Here is a 4,617-nt window from a genome sequence, read left to right as displayed (position 1 = left end):
CCACATCCAGTAAGCCTGGTTCTTTAGAAAGGGAAGATCTAGGATTTAACCTGAGCAGTTTTGAGGGAGAAACCCTAAGAGCCATCAAATCTGGGGAGAAGGGTGGAGGGGTGCTTTGTTATCTTATTGTTTTCTTTCTAAAGAAAGCCACGCCCCAGGATGGGGGTGCATTTTGACTCTACACAGTGGGCAAATTTTTTTTGTTGAGCAGATTAGCCAAAAACCTGCATGCACAGTGCTACCAAGATTGTGTAGCTAGAGCAGGGATTTTGACAAGCGGAAAAAAGAGCAGTAACTGTTACAAAAGTCACTGGAGACTTGGCAATTAATGTAATGAAGAACAGGAGAACCTGGGCTCCAGTTGGGTAGTGTTTGTGAGATAGTGGTACTGTCCCAAACTCTGTCCACAGGCCAATTTCCACCTGCTTGAGCTATCCAAGTGAGTTGCTCCTCACAGAGATTTCACAGATGTTCAGACTGATTGCTCATGCTCTGCTGGCTCCTCTTTGGTGAGGTGGATTCTGCGGGGCTCAGCACCCCCTTGATGGGACTCCATTCCTCCTGGGCACCAAAATGGAAGGTTTCTCATATAGAGTCTACAGACTCCTCCTTGCTTTGGTCAGCAATGAAGCAGCTAACAATATTCACAGGGAAATTATAATGAATGGATATTTGACTTAAAGCCTCATTGAGGTGAATGGAAGAGGTCACACCTCTAAGGCTATGTCTTCCGAGCATAGAGAAGCATAGGATGAAATCCTGGCCTTGTTTTCATCAGGCAAAAAGGTGTGTTCTTACTTCATGTTAGTTAACATATGGTAACTAAGGTGAGGTAAAATTCTAGTGAAGGTAAGGCAGTGCCAACACAAGTTAGCACATCAAGATAAACCCTAGGCTTCCCCAGATCTTTACCTCAACCTGTTACTCTGAGAAAACTGGCATTCACAAAATGGCAGCCTAATAAAAAGTACCAGGTGGCCTACCCAGCCCAATTCAAGCCCTGGGGAGAACCCTGGATCATCTTGTATTTAGGAAATGTGGGAGGAGCACGTATGGTTTGGGGACTAAGGATCCTGGAAATCAGATGGATCACTCTCAGCAAGTTCTCAAGCCTGACCTGCTCCCTGTAGTTCTTCACTAGACTCTTTCCAGAGACATAGCTCCTCTTCTCCTGCAAGAGCATGTTCACAGCTCTGTTTAAGTAGTCATCTGTCTGAAAAGCCACAGTTGGGGTCAGTCATTATAACCAAATCTCCATCACACTTAGCTAGGTCACAGGCAAGATTGAGCCCAGCTTGTCATAAAGAGCCAGGCAACCTGTCACACTCCCACAGTCTTTAATTCAGTCTGTTAAGTCATGTGAAACCTACAAACTGCCTTGTCTGCACTAGGATTTTATCTTGAGTTAGTTAGCTCAGTTGAGAAAACACCTTTTATTTCTGAGTAAAGACAAGGCCTCAGGAGCTGAAGATTTGATCCAGCATCCATTAATGTTAATAGGAACCTTTCCACTGACTTCAGTGAGCACTGGTTTAAGCCCTGAGCAGGCAGTTATTCCCCTGTTTGCTGGCAATGAGGAAGGGGCACCTTTAACCAGGTTCCAGTGACAGAATGGCAAAAGGAAGAGTGACCAATAGATCAAAAACTGGTTGTATGCACAAAGGGCCAAACCTTGCCTTTCCCACCACTGCAGACCACTGCCCTCTAGCAGTAGAATGAGTGCAGTGCCACTGCATAGCACAGCAGGGGATGGGGACCCTGCCTGCCACAAAATCCCTGTGTCGGGGTGGTCCCTCCATGTTACTGCACATGAAAGATCTGGGGTATCTGGAGCTGGTAGAGCCACCTCCACACCAATCCACGGACCATTCTGCCGCTCAGAGGACCACAAGCAACACAGGTGGTTACTCAAGCCCTGAAATAGAATCGCCATTGAAAAGCAGCTGTTGTGCCACTCTACAGCCCAGAGGGAAGCTGCCTTCTTCCCCCTCTCAGCCCCAAGTGAACTCTTCAGCATATAGTGCAGATGTTCAGGCTGTGTTCTGAGCTCAGGATTTGGGTCAAAAAGAGAGTTTGGCCCATGGGGCCTTAAAATCTTAGATGACAATATCAAAGTAGAATTTCAAATCAGTGCCAAAAAACAATGGTTGTTTACTAACTGCGAATAAACCAGCTGCCCTGGAAAAAGTATCTCATAACAGACTACACAGCAATTAACATTTTGACATCAGGAACAGAATTTCCGCCAGAGGTGAAATTTACATCCTATCTTTACTGCTGTCTCCAATGTCAGTCCTCTGCATTTTGAATTTAAAGCCATCACTCCTAAACAACAGAGCACCTCAGAGAGTGGGAGCAATGTAGAAAGGCCTTACAGTGGTTTAAATAGCTCAATGTAGAGTAGATTTGGGCCAGTCTGGGACCCTCCAATCAGGAGACCTCTTTGCCAGTAGCCTCTCCCCTGGTGATTGGTCTGCTCTGGAGTCAGCCATGAGCTTTGTTTTGAATGCAGCTCTTCTCTCTACCCCACAGGCTCTTTGCAATCACTTCTGTCCCAACTGGAATGCCATGGAAGTGCAGCAGTTGGCCAGGGATTGCTTACATGCTTCCCTCTTTGTCCATCTTCATGGTGACCAGGCCAACTTTCACCTTGGGTCAGGCCTCCCTTGTACCTGTGTTGCACAAATATATTGATATACAGTTATAGCTAGGCCTGAGCAAAAACTTTGGATCAGAATTAAATCTTCCCCAAAATCTGATGGCACTTGGTTAAATCTTAGTATTGTGTTTTGATCCACCTCTCTCTACAACATCCATGAAACCCACTCTGAACAGAGTGAGTGCTTTAATTATCCTAGCTAAAACTGTATAAACAACAGAGCCAGCTCTAGGTTTTTTGCCACCCCAAGCAAAAAATTTGCCGCCCAAAGCGCCGAGAGCGCAACTGCCCAAGCAAAAAAAAAAAAGAAAAAAGAAAGGGATGGCCGGAATGCGGCCCCTGGAATTGTGCCTCCCCAAGCACGTGCTTGCTTTGCTGGTGCCTAGAGCCAGTCCTGATGAACAAGAAGCCTACAACTGACAGTTTATTCTTATAAATAACAATGACTAATAAATAATAATAATATAATAACAACAATAATAAATATTAATTAATAGTTATATTATCTCTACCTCCGTTTTCCCATCTGTGAAACTGGGATAATTATACCCTCCTTTGTAAAGCACTTTAAGATCTATGGACGAATAGCACTACATTATCACTAAGAATGTATTGTTTACAGAGCATCTTCCATCAGAGGACTTCGAAGAACTTTATGAGCATTAATTAAGCCTTTGATTAATTCAGCAAACTGATTAAACCCCACAACATTTCTGTGAAACTTTTTACAGATAACACTGAGAAATCAAGTGACGAGTCCAAAGATACACTGAGTTAGTGTTACAGCTGGGTATAGAAACTTGCTCCCCTGATTTGCAGTTCTATGTTCCACTAGCAAGACCATGCCACCTCAGATACATGCTGTATAACAGGGGTCAGCAACCTTTAGAAGTGGTGGGCCGAGTCTTCATTTATTCACTTTAATTTAAGGTTTCACGTGCCAATAATACATTTTAACGTTTTTTAGAAGGTCTCTCTCCATAAGTCTCTATATTATATAACTAAACTGTTGTCGTATGTAAACAAGGTTTTCAAAATGTTTAAGAAGCTTCATTTAAAATTAAATTAAAACGCTGATCTTACGCCGCCGGCCCGCTTAGCCCGCTGCTGGCTTGGGGTTCCATTCACCTAGGCCGGCAGCAGGCTGAGCAGGGCCTGTGGCCGGGACCCCGGCTGGCAAGGGGCCGGCCGCCAGAACCCCAGACCAGCAGTGGGCTGAGCGGGGCCGGCAGCCGGGACTCCAGACCGGCAGTGGGCTGAGCAGCTCAGCCTGCTGCCGCTCAGCCCGCTGCCAGTCTGGGGTTCCCTCCACGGGCTCCTGCCAACCAGGATCCCAGCTGCTGGCCCTGCTCAGCCCGCTGCCGGTCTGGGGTCCCGGTCCTGTCCACATAGAGTAGGTACCTACCTTCTCCCTGGTGCTAGCCATTCTCTTCCTCTCTCTCTGCACTGAGATGAGGGTGGGAGTGTGCTGAGAACAGGGCTGGGGGTGAAGGAGCAGGCTGAGGGTTGGGGTGCAGGGTCTGGCCAGGAGCTAGAATGAGGGAGGGGGCTCAGGGTTGGGGAAGGAGCGCTTACCTGGGCAGCTCCCATTTGGTGCGAGGGCTGCAGGTGGGAATATTTGTGTGGGGTGTGTGTGCAGGAGCTCCCGTTTGGTGCTCAGGGTGGGGGTGGGGATGTGGGGGGTGCAAGCGTCGGATCATGGGGTGTCGGGGGGCTGGGTATGTGTGGTGGGTGCAGGAGTCAGGGCAGGGAGCTGGGGGGGCTGGGGATGTGTGGGGGGTGCCGGAGTCAGGGCTGGGGTTCTGGAGGGGTTCAGGGGTCAGGGCAGAGGGCTGGGGTGTGTGGGGGTGCTCCCAGCCCCCTGCCCTGAGCGGCTCATGGCAGGGGGCTGGAGGGGATATGCCGATTCCACCCCCTTCCCCAAGGTCCCTGGAGCAGAGAGTGCGCTGCGGCTCCAC

The 4,617-nt window shown here is 48.3% G+C and overlaps 1 long non-coding RNA gene across 1 annotated transcript; it reads right to left on the bottom strand.

The window, feature by feature from the left end:
- Positions 1–2,127: 2,127 nt before the first annotated feature.
- LOC311520893 lies at positions 2,128–4,617 on the bottom strand. The gene is made up of 2 exons (XR_014711726.1): positions 4,065–4,617; positions 2,128–2,672 (listed from the first exon to the last, which is right to left on the bottom strand). It is a non-coding gene; the product is annotated as an uncharacterized lncRNA (long non-coding RNA).

The sequence above is a fragment of the Lepidochelys olivacea genome (assembly GCF_965140295.1).
Source record: "Lepidochelys olivacea isolate rLepOli2 genome assembly, chromosome: 5".
NCBI classification, from domain to species: Eukaryota; Metazoa; Chordata; order Testudines; family Cheloniidae; genus Lepidochelys; species Lepidochelys olivacea.
Note: the sequence above shows the minus strand (reverse complement) of the source record. Positions and strands in the feature narration are given on the sequence as shown.